Below are 12,752 nucleotides of genomic sequence, written 5' to 3'. Positions count from 1 at the left end.
ACACTATGGGCAATTTAGCACGATCAATCCACCTAACCTGCACATCTTTGGGCTGTAGGAGAAAATTGGAGCACCTGGAGGAAACTCACGCAGACAGTCACCCGAGGGTATGAAACCCAGGTCTGTGGTGCTGTGAGGCAGCAGTGTTAACCACTGAGCCACTGTGCCACCAGTGTCACTTAATCCTCTTTCATTGCACAGTACCCAGTCTAGAGTAGCATGTTCACTGGTTGGCTCCTTGAAGTATTGATGTGAAAAAAGCATTATGTGTACACTCCACAAAACTATCCTCCAAATTACCATTGCTTGTTTGGTTTGTCCAATCTCTACTTTTGTTAAATTCACTCACAAATACAGTTGTAGCCTTCCTGCATGCATCTCTGATTTTTTGCTTAATGCCTTCTGTTACATCTCCACTTCTGTTTGGGAGCCTATAGGCAACCGTGGACAATGTTCTCTGTCCCTTGGCATTTCTTTTATGGCCAACCATACAGCTTTGACATCACGATTTTCTGACCCAATATCCGTCCTCACTATTACACTGGCTTTACTCTCTTACTGACAATGCTACCCCATCTCTTTTCCTATTTTGACTGTCCTTCCTAGATGATGAATACCACTAGAAATTCAGTACCCATCTTTGTTCACCATTGCAGCCATATCTCTGTAATTGTAATAGATCACAATCGCTGACATCTATTCAGACCAATAATTCATCCAATTTATTGTGAATGCAGTATGCACTAAGACATGAAGCTTTCGACCTGTCCTTTTAACATTGTCAGTCATCTTCACTTTAGTTTGCATTATGGCCCCACTTGGTTTTTGCTCTTTTTTTCCTGCCTTTCACTTTTGCTTCTCACCTTCCTGTCTTTTGTCTCTATCTATGTTTCACCTCCTCCTCTGTCCCTCTGCCCAGGTTTCCATCCCCCGCCATTCTATTTTATCTTCTCCTTGTCAGCACTGGCACTCCCCACACTGCCGTTCCCCTGTCTGAGGTAATTGATCATGGTCCTGTGGCAATAAGGTAAGACAGTAATCACAGAGTAAAAAGTGAGGTCTGCAGATGCTGGAAATCAGAGCTGAAAATGTGTTGCTGGAAAAGTGCAGCAGGTCAGGCAGCATCCAAGGAACTGGAAATTCGACGTTTCGGGCACAAGCCCTTCATTGTCGGAAGGGCTTGTGCCCGAAACGTCGAATTTCCTGTTCCTTGGATGCTGCCTGACCTGCTGCGCTTTTCCAGCAAGACAGTAATCACATTCTGCTTAGGAGCTCAATAATTTAAAAACCTTAAACATTGCATTTAAAAATGGGATGAAAGTGGGAAATAAACACTTAATGTTATCTCCAGACATTTTTTGTTAAAATGGAATTATAAAGAGTAACTTTCAAAGTGAAAGCACTTTGTTTATCTGAGAGATTTTAGAGTCACAACATACAGAAATAGATCCTGTGGTCCAATTAGTCCACAGCAACCATGTTCCCAAACTAAACTAGTCCCACCTGCTTGTGCTTGGCCCATGTCCCTCCAAACCTTTCCTATTCATGAATTTATCCAAATGTCTTTTATTTATGCTCCACATGGCTTTTTAAATCTCTATAAGGTCACCCCTCAACCTCCAACGCTCCAGTGAAAAAAGTGCCAGCAAATCCAGTCTATTTTTATATTGCCAACGGCCCATTCCCAGTAATGTCCTGGTAAATCATTTTTGAACCCTCTCCAGTTTAATAATATCTGTCATATAACAGGGTGACCAGAACTGCACATGGTACTGCAGAAGAGGCCTCACCAACACCTGTACAATCTCAACATGATGTTCCAACTCCTATAATCAAATGGTCTAAGCAAAAGGCATGTGTACCAAACACACTCTTAATCACCCTGTCTGCCTCTGGCACAAAATTCAAGAATTGTGAACCTGAACCAGGTCTCTCTGTTCGACAACACTACTCAGGGCCCTAGTATTAATTTTATAAGTCCTGTCCTTGTTGTTTTACCAAAATGCAAAACCTTACATTTATCTAAATTAAACTCCATCTTGCTACCCCTGAGCCCATTGACCCAATTGATGTAATCTTAGGTAACCTTCTTCACTGTCCACCAATTTTGCTGTCATCTGCAAACTTACTTACCTTGCCTCCTACATTCTCATCCAAATCATTCATGTAAATACAGCCACAGAGTCATCATGATATACAGCTCGGAAACAGACCCTTCGTTCATGCCAGCCAGGTATACTGAATAAATCCAGTCCCATTTGCCAGCACTTGGCCCATATCCATCCAAACCTTTCCTATTCATATACCCATCCAGATGCCGTTTAAATGTTATAATTGCACCGTCCCCCACCACTTCCTCTGGCAGCTCATTCCATACAATCACCACCCTCTGCATGAAATAGTTGCACATTAGGTCCCTTTTAAATCTTTCCCCTCTCACCCTAAACCTATGCCCTCTAGTTCTGGACTCCTTCACGCCAGGGAAAAACCTTGTCTATTTATCCTATCAATGCCTCTCATGATTTTATAAACCTCTATAAGGTCACGCCTCAGCCTCCGATGCTCCAGGGAAAACAGCCCAAGCCTATTCAACCTCTCCCTATAGCTCAAACCCTCCCAACCTTCGCAACATCCTTGTAAATCTTTTCTGAATCCTTTCAAGTTTCACAACATCCTTCTGATAGGAGGGACAGCACAATTGCACACAATGTTCCAATAGTGGCCTAACCCATATCCTGACCACCCAACAACTACACTCAATGCCAAACAAAAATGGATGCAGCCCGGATCTCTGTGAAACACTGCTGGTTTCAGGCTTCCAGTCTGAGAGACAACTCTCCACCATCACCTCTGACTCCTACCTTTTTGGTTATTTCATTAAAAAACTCAATCAAAATTTGTCAGACACGATTTTCCTCATAGAAAAGTATGCTGACTATCTCTAATCAGTTCTTGCCTCTCCAAATGCATCTTAAATCCCATCTTTCAGAATGATCTCCAACAGCTTACCCACTACCGATGTCAGACCCGTCAGTCATATAAAAGAGAGCATTAAAGCTAAGCCACGATCTCGTGTGCCAAGTCCGTGCATAGAATTTGTTCATAAATAATTTGAATTAGGCCACAATTATCACTTCAAATGTGCAGGAGCAAATTAAACCAACAGAGTTCAAAACACTTTTCAAAAGCTCTGATGTTTCACTCACCTTTTCTTAATATGTAAAACCATTAAAAATACTCACAAAAAACCCCACCAATAACTCCTCTCTGATCAACCCCACCAGTACCTCCTCTCCCGTCGATTCCACCAGTCCCTATTCACCCATCAACCCCCACCAATACCTCCTCTCATCAACCCCCCCCAGTACCTCCTCTGCCATAAACCCCCCAATAGCTCCTCTCCCATCAACCCCCCCGTACCTCCTCTGCGATAAACCCCCCAATAGCTCCTCTCACATCAAACCCCCACCAGTACCTCCTCTTCCATCAACCCCCCCAGTATATCCTCTCCCATCAACCCCCCCAGTACCTCCTCTCCCATCAACTCCCCCAGTTCCTCCTCTTCCATCAACCCCCCAGTTCCTCCTCTCCCATCAACCCCCACCTGTACCTCCTTTCCCACCAAACCTCCACCAGTATTTCCTCTCCCACCAAACCCCCACCAATGCCTCCTCTCCCATCAACCCCCCCGTACCTCCTCTCCCATCAACACCCACCTGTACCTCCTCTCCCATCAACTCCCCCAGTTCCTCCTCTCCCATCAACCCCCCAGTTCCTCCTCTCCCATCAACACCCACCTGTACCTCCTTTCCCACCAAACCTCCACCAGTATTTCCTCTCCCACCAAACCCCCACCAATGCCTCCTCTCCCATCAACCCCCCAGTACCTCCTCTCCCATCAACCCCCCCAGTACCTCCTCTCCCGTCGACTCTATCAGTACTTCCCCTCCTGTCAACCCCACCAGTACCTCCTCTCCCATCAACCCTCACTAGTACCTCCTCTCCCATCAACCCCCACCAGTACCTCCTCTCCCGTTGACTCCTCCAGTTCCTCCTCTCCCGTCAACCCCCACCAACACCTCCTCTCCCATCAATTCCCACCAGTACCGTCTCTCTCATCGACCCCCACCAGTACGTTCTCTCCCATCGAACCCACCAGTACCTCCTCTCCCATCTACCTCATCAGTACCTCCCCTTCTGTCGACCCCACCAGTACCTTCTCTCTCCTCGACCCCCACCCAATACCTCCTCTCCCATCGACCTCATCAGTTGCTCCCCTCCTGTCGACCCCATCAGTACCCTTCCATTGACACTCTTGTTTGGCTGAACTGGTCCTCACCCTCAATAATTTCTTCTTTGAATCCTCCCACTTCTTCCAGATCAAAGGGGTAGCCATGGTCACCTGCATGGGCCCCAGCTGTGCCTGCCTCTTGGTCAGGTACATGGAACAGTCCATCTTCCGTAGATACAACAGCATCATTCCTCACCCTTTTCCTCCACTACATCAATGCTCCCATGAGGAGGCTGAGCTGTTCATCAACTTCGTTAACACCTTCCACCCCAACCCTAAGACCATCTCAGACACCTCCCTTTCCTTCCTGGACCTCTTCATCACCATCAACAGTGACCGACTCAACACAGACATCTACAACAAACCCAATGACTCCCACAGCTACCTGTACTACACCTCTTCCCAACCTGCCTCCTGTAAAAAAGCTATCCCTTATTTGAAATTCCTCCGCCCCCGCCACATTTGCTCCCAGGAGGACCATCTCCACTAAAGAACACACCATATGGCCTCCTTTTTCAAAAATTGCAATTTCCTCTCCAGCGCATCTCCTCCACTCCGCACACCTCCGCCCTTGAACCCCACCTCCCAACCACAACAAGGACAGGCACCTTCCACCCCACCAAACTCCAGATACATTGCATTATCCTCGGCCATTTACCCATCTACAAACAGATCCCACCGCCTTGGATGAATTTCCCTCTGCACCCCTATCTGCATTCCTTAAAGAACATTCCCTTCACAACTCCCTTGTTAGGTCCATGCCCTGCCCCCACCAACCCACCCTCCAATCCCAGCACCTTCCCCTGCCACCACAAGAATTGTGAAACCTGCACCCACACCTCACCCCTTACCTTTGTCCAAGGCCACAAAGGATCCTTCCATATCCAACAGAGTTTTACCTGTACTTCCACACACGCCATCTACAGTATCCATTGCTCCCGATATGGTCTCCTCTACATTGGAGAGACAGGACGCCTACATCCGGATAGTTTCAGGGTACATTTCCGGGACACCCACACGAAACAACCCCACCACCCCGTGGTCGAACACTTTAACTTCCCTTCCTACTCCGCCAAGGGCATGCAGGTCCTGGGCCTCCTCCACCATCAAGCCCTAACCACCTGACGCCTGGAGGAAAAATGCCTCATCTTCTGCCTTGGGACCTCCAACCACATGGAATCAATGCGGATTTCACCAGTTTCCTCATTTCCCCTCACCCCACCTTATCTCAGATCCAACCTTCCAACTCAGCACCACCCTCTTGACCTGTCCTACCTGTCCATTTTCCTTCCCACCTATCCACTCCACCCTCCTCTCTGACCTATCACCCTCACCCCTTACGTCATCTACCTAACACATTCTCAGCTACCTTTCCCCCAGCCTCACCCCCCTCCCATTTGTCTCTCAGTCCCTTGGGACACCCCCTCATTCCTGATGAAGAGCTTATCCTCGAAACGTCGATTCTCCTACTTCTTGAATGCTGCCTGACCAGCTGTACGTTTCCAGCACCACCCTCTTCAACTATGAAATCTTCTACTTGGCTGTCTATGTATCAACAACAATTTGCATTGATATATCAACTTTAATGCTGTAAAAACTCTAGCTTGTTGAGATATTCCCAAAGTCTTTTAAATATTCTCTTGCCGATTTCTGAACTTTTCCTTTGTGTCATCAGCAAATGCCAACACTGGGCATTGCGATGTAATTTGTGGGAATCATTTACTTTTGAATTTGGATTTCAACTAGTGGCATATGGGTTTTCTGTGTCTGAAGGGTTGTAATGACTAACCTTTAAGGATTTTGTGGCAAAAATGATTTCTTTATTAAAACACAGTGGGAGAGAAGGACTTCCTGGAGAGCAATAGACTTTTGTTTATGTTGGGAGAATTTACAAGTGGACAAAGTAAACAGTATTGTGCATAAAGCTTTCAGATAGAAGCTTAGAGTAACACTCAGAGCTTGAAATAATAATGTTCTTTTTTAGTTTTGATTTGGGCAGCTTTGCAGAGTTCTTAGATGAAGCAGGATATTTAAGCAGTGGCTCCCAAGAAAGGGAGAAAATTGTATAGAAATGTTACTCAGGGTTGAGCTCCACACTATAAGTGCTTCTCTAAAATCCTGAAGGGATCACAGTAAGCAGAGAAAGTCTAAGCTCTCACACATGATGAGTTAAGGAAGAGGCTATTAAATTCTCTTGGCCAAGGACTGAAGCCACAGTTAGGTCAAACCCTGCTTCAGCATTGTAATAAGATGCTGATGGGGTTAATGGGAATGTGTTTGGTGGTGTGTTTTGAAATCTTTAAACTTGAATTAGATGTAAATTGCATGGCTTATTCCATTTTATCTTTTTGAGGTGTTTTCTAGGGGTCTGAATGACATGGGCTACGATGAGATTTGAGCGAGAGGCCTAGCAAGACTTACCTCGACATTGAGAGTATCTCGCTGCATCTTTTATGTATTTGCTGAGTAGTGAAGCAGATTTCTCACTCGGCAATGGCCAGTTGCCAATCTGGGAAATCAGAGCTTGTTAAATATCTTATTAAGGCTGCAACACTTCTCATTAACATTCAGCTTCCAATCGCACCAAATACACCGAAGAAGCTGGATATTAAGAACTCTTGACATGGGCCCCAGAACAGGTACCTGGCAGCTGTAGCTCATTGCTGGCTGTGCAGAGGTACTCGCATGGTGGATAAAGTCATAGAGATATACTGCACGGAAACACACACTTTGGACCAGCTTGTCCATGCCGACCAGATATTCTAAATTAATCTAGTCCCATTTGCCAGCACTTAGCCCATATCCACCTAAACCCTTCCTATTCATACACTCCTTCAGATGCCTTTTAAATGTTGTAATTGTACCAGCCTCACCATTCCTCTGGCAGCTCATTCCATACACGCACCATCCGCTGCGTGAAAAAATTGCCCCTTAGATCACTTTTAAATCTTTCTCCTCTCACCTTAAACCTATGCATTTTAGTTTTGCACTCCCCCACCCTGGGAAAAAGACCTTGGTTGGTTAAGATATCCATGCCCCTCGTGACTTTGTAAACCTCTAAAAAGTCAACCCTCCAGGGAAAAAAAGTCCCAGCTTATTCAGCCTCTCCCTAGAGCTCAAACCGTCCAACCCCTGCAACATCCTTGCAAATCTTTTCTGAGCAATTTCAAGTTTAACAACATCCTTCCTATAGCAGAGAGGGACCCAAAATTTCACACAATATTCCAAAAGTGGCCAGGCGTGGCCTATAAGGACCATCTCCATGTACCCCATGTATACCCACACACTGATTTCTCATATAATGTTTGTTAATTCGTTCACAGGATATGGGCACTGTTGCCTAGGCCCATCCCTAACTTCCCAGAACTGCTGTAGGTCTGACACATGGGTCAGACCAGGCAAGGCCAGCAGACTTTCTTCTGTAAAGGACATTAGCGCGCCACTTGGGTTTTTACAAAAATCAGTAGTGGTCACATGGATGCCATTAGGCCAACACTTTTTTATTTCAGATTTTTATTGAATTCAAACTTCACCACCTGCTACGATGGGATTTGAACTCATGTCTCCAGGACATTATCTTGGGGCTCTGGATTGCTCTGCCATTGCCTCCACTGAACCCTGTGGTAGACCACTTCCAATCTTTCTCCAGTGTCATTACTTCCAATTTACACAAACTGTTTACTTTCTATTATTTAACCAAATCTGAATCAACAATCTCATATTTAGACCACACGCCCACATAGTTTGGAGCAACGCCTGTATCTGAATAGCATCTGAAAATCCACACATACCATATCTACTGAATTCCCCATATCCAACAAATCAATAAGTCTGCTCTCCATAAAGGTTGGTAATAAAGACCTGCTCACCACCATTGTTTCCAGGGCAACTAGACATGAGTAATTAACACCTGTGCAGCCGGTATCATACATATCCCAAGAATGAATAAGAAAAGAAAACTATTTAGTGCTCAAATAAAGTAGCCAATTTCACTGATTAACATCATCAAGTGTATTCAGAAATTATCGGTGTGAGATTAAGTAAAGTAGGAATATGGGGTCAGAGAAAAGATCACTGTTGTTCACCTGGCCAGTCCCAAAGTTTAAAAAAAACTTTCATTCTTGATACATGGATATACATGGTGAGGTCACTGCAGGAGAGAGAGAGAGAGAGAGCGAGAGAGAGAGAGAGAACCTGCACAGTTACTGCCTTTGCTTTTGGATTCATGCATCGTTGGACATCGGAGTGTGTCTGGGAAAACTAACAAACAGGGAAATTCACAACTGATCTTGGAGGAACTGTTGGGTAAGTTCACAGCACAGAAGCAGATAAGTGTATTGCTGTTTTAAGTGTGACCTACAGAGAATCTGCAATAGTGAGTAGAGTGGGTTCTTTCATGATATTATGTTTTTGGAGATATGTCTCTTGATTAAACTTAAAATATAAGCCATAACTATGAATTTAACCTGGGGCAGTATTTGTAGAGGAATAAGACAGTGTTATTCTCTGGGTCTGTAGATTGTGAAGGAGCAAAGATGGCCTTTAGTAGAGTGATATGTACTTCTCATCAGATGTGGGAGTTTAAAGAGAGTTTAAGGGTTACTACAGATTATATATGCTATTAATGCTGTTGGCTGCGAATTTTATCAGATCAAATGGATCGGTTGGAGAGACAGTTAGAAGCAATGAGGAATTTGCAACAGCAACAGCATGTGATGGATGGTAGTTATAGGAAGGGGGGAAAATCTCAGATACAGTCACATAGACGGGTTAACTCCAAGAAGGGTAAGAGAGGTAGGCAGCTAGTGCAGGAGTATTTTGTGGATATACCCATTTCAAACAGGTGTGCTGTTTTGGAAAATGTAGGAGGTGATGGACTCTCAGGGGAACGTAGCATGAACAGCCATGTTTCTGGTATTGAGAGTGGCTCTAATGCAATGAAGGGTACCTCGGGTTCCAAGAGATCAATTGTGTTCGGGGATTCTCTAGTCCAAGGTACAGACAGACGTTTCTGTGGCCAGCAGAGAAAACGCAGAATGGTGTGTTGCTTCCCTGGTGCCAGGATCAAGGATGTCTCAGAGAGGGCGCAGAATGTTCTCATGGGGGAGAAGGGCCAGCAAGAGGTCATTGTCCACATTGAAACCAACAACATTGGAAGGGAAAAGGTGGAGGCTCTGAAGGGAGATTACACAGAGTTAGGCAGGAATTTAAAAGGGAGGTCCTCGAGAGTAGTAACATCTGGATTACTCCCAGTGAGGGCAGGAATAGGAGGATAGAGCAGATGAATGCATGGCTGAGGAGCTGGTGTATGGGGGAAGGATTCACATTTTTGGATCATTGGAATCTCTTTTGGGGTAGAAGTGACCTGCACAAGAAAGTCAGATTGCACCGAAATTGGAAGGGGACTAATATACTGGCAGGGAAATTTGCAAGAGCTGCTCGGAAGGATTTAAACTAGTAAGGTTGGGGGGTGGGTGGGACCCAGGGAAATAGTGAGGAAAGAGATCAATCTGAGACTGGTACAGTTGAGAATAGAAGCGAGTCAAACAGTCAGGGCAGGCAGGGACAAGGTCGGACTAATAAATTAAACTGCATTTATTTCAATGTAAGGGGCCTAACAGGAAAGGCAGATGAACTCAGGGCATGGTTAGGAACATGGGACTGTGATATCATAGCAATTACAGAAACATGGCTCAGAGATGGGCAGGACTGGCAGCTTAATGTTCCAGGATACAAATGCTGCAGGAAGGATAGAAATAGAGGCAAAGAGAGGAGGGGGAGTTGCGTTTTTGTTAAGGGATAGCATTACAGCTGTGCTGAGGGAGGGTATTCCTGGAAATACATCCAGGGAAGTTATTTGGGTGGAACTGAGAATAAGAAAGGGATGATCACCTTATTGGAATTGTATTACAGACCCTCTAATAGTCAGAGGGAAATTGAGGAACAAACTTGTAAGGAGATATACCCTTACTTGTATGCCCTTGAGTTTAGAAGACTGAGAGGGGATCTGATTGAGACGTATAAGATTATTAAAGGATTGAACAACGCTCTGGAGGCAGGAAACATGTTTCCGCTGATGGGTGAGTCCCAAACCAGAGGACACAGATTAAAAATAAGGGGTAGGCCATTTGGACAGAGATGAGGAGAAACTTCTTCACCCAGAGACTGGTGGCTGTGTGGAATGCTCTGCCTCAGAAGACAGTGGAGGCCCAGTCTCTGGATTTGTTTAAGAAAGAGTTGGATAGAGCTCTCAAGGATAGTGGAATCAAGGATTATGGAGATTATTCCTGAAGAAGGGCTTATGCCCGAAACGTCGATTCTCCTGCTCCTCGGATGCTGCCTGGCCTGCTGTGTTTTTCCAACACCACATTTTTTCAACTCTGGTACTCCAGCAACTGCAGTCCTCACTTTCTCCTTATGGTGATAAGGCAGGAACAGGATACTGATTGAGGATGATCAGCCATGATCATAATGAATGGTGGTGCAGGCTTGAAGGGCAGAATGGCCTACTCCTGCACCTATTTTCTATTGTCTATTGAGATCTCAGCTATCTGTAAGAATACTAGGGTGATTACAGTAGGAGATTTTAACTTTCCAGACAAAGACTGGGACTGCCATAGTGTTAAGGGTTTAGATGGAGAGGAATTTCTTAAGTGTGTACAAGCCAATTTTCTGATTCAGTATGTGGATGTACCTACGAAAGAAGGTGCAAAACTTGATCTACTTTTGGGAAATAAGACAGGGCAGGTGATTGAGGTGTCAGTGGGGGAGCACTTTGGGGCCAGCGACCATAATTCTATGAGATTTAAAATAATGATGGAAAAGGATAGATCAGATCTAAAAGTTGAAGTTCTAAATTGGAGAAAGGCCAATTTTGAGGGTATTAGGCAAGAATTTTCGAAAGCTGATTGGGGGCAGATGTTCGCAGGTAAAGGGACGGCTGGAAAATGGGAAGCCTTCAGAAATGAGACAACGAGAATCCAGAGAAAGTATATTCCTGTCAGGGCGAAAGGGAAGGTTGGTAGGTATAGGGAATGCTGGATGAGTAAAGAAATTGAGGGTTTGGTTAAGAAAAAGGAGGCATATGTTAGGTATAAACAGGATAGATCGATTGAATCCTTATAAGAGTACAAAGGCAGTAGGAGTATACTTAAGAGGGAAATCAGGAGGGCAAAAAGGGGACATGAGATAGCTTTGGCAAATAGAATTAAGGAGAATCCAAGGAGTTTTTAGAAATACATTAAGGACAAAAAGGTAACTAGGGAGAGAATAGGGCCCCACAAAGATCAGCAAGGCAGCCTTTGCGTGGAGTTGCTGAAAATGGGGGAGATACTAAATGAGTATTTTGCATCAGTATTTACTGTGGAAAAGGATATGGAAGATAGAGACTGTAGGGAAATAGATGGTGACATCTTGCAAAATGTCCATAATACAGAGGAGGAAATGCTGGATGTCTTAAAATGGGTAAAGGTGGATAAATCCCCAGGACCTGATCAGGTGTACCTAGAACTCTGTGGGAAGCTAGAGAAGTGATTGTTGGGCCTCTTGCTGAGAGATTTGTATCATCGATAGTCACAGGTGAGGTTCCGGAAGACTGGAGGTTGGCTAACGTGGTGCTACTGTTTAAGAAGGGCGGTAAGGACAAGCCAGGGAACTATAGACTGGTGAACCTGACCTCGATGGTGGGCAAGTTGTTGGAGGCAATTGGAAAGGCAAGGACTGATTAGGGATAGTCAACATGGCTTTGCGCGTGGGAAATCATGTCTCACAAACTTGATTGAGTTTTTTGAGGAAGTAACAAAGAGGATTGATGAGGGCAGAGTGGTAGATGTGATCGATATGGATTTCAGTAAGGCATTCGACAAGGTTCCCCATGGGAAACTGGTCAGCAAGGTTAGTTCTCACAGAATACAGGGAGAGCTAGCCATTTGGATGTAGAACTAGCTCAAAGGTAGAAGACAAAGGGTGGTGGTGGAGTGTTATTTTTCAGACTGGAGGCCTGTGACCAGTGGAGTGCCACAAGGATCAGTCCTCTACTTTTTGTCATTTACATAAATGATTTGGATGCGAGCATAAGAGGTACAGTTAGTAAGTTTGCAGATGACACCAAAATTGGAGGTGTAGTGGACAGCGAAGAGTGTTACCTCAGATTACAACAGGATCTTGACCAGATGGGCCAATGGGCTGAGAAGTGGCAGATGGAGTTTAATTCAGATAAATGCGAGATGCTGCATTTTGGGAAAGCAAATTTTAGCAGGACTTATACACTTAATGATAAGGTCCTAGGGAGTGTTGCTGAACAAAGAGACCTTGGGGTGCAGGTTCATAGCTCCATGAAAGTGGAGTTGCAGGTAGAGAGGATAGTGAAGAAGGCGTTTGGTATACTTTCCTTTATTGGTCAGAGTATTGAGTACAGGAGTTGGGAGGTCATGTTGAGACTGTACAGAACACTGGTTAGGCC

The 12,752-nt window shown here is 44.9% G+C and overlaps 1 protein-coding gene across 2 annotated transcripts in view; it reads right to left on the bottom strand.

The window, feature by feature from the left end:
- The window catches only part of ptprn2 (protein tyrosine phosphatase receptor type N2), a 956,995-nt gene that overhangs the window by 646,792 nt on the left and 297,451 nt on the right, over positions 1-12,752 (bottom strand). The window lies entirely within an intron of this gene.

The sequence above is a fragment of the Hemiscyllium ocellatum genome, chromosome 5, assembly GCF_020745735.1.
Source record: "Hemiscyllium ocellatum isolate sHemOce1 chromosome 5, sHemOce1.pat.X.cur, whole genome shotgun sequence".
NCBI lineage: Eukaryota > Metazoa > Chordata > Chondrichthyes > Orectolobiformes > Hemiscylliidae > Hemiscyllium > Hemiscyllium ocellatum.
Note: the sequence above shows the minus strand (reverse complement) of the source record. Positions and strands in the feature narration are given on the sequence as shown.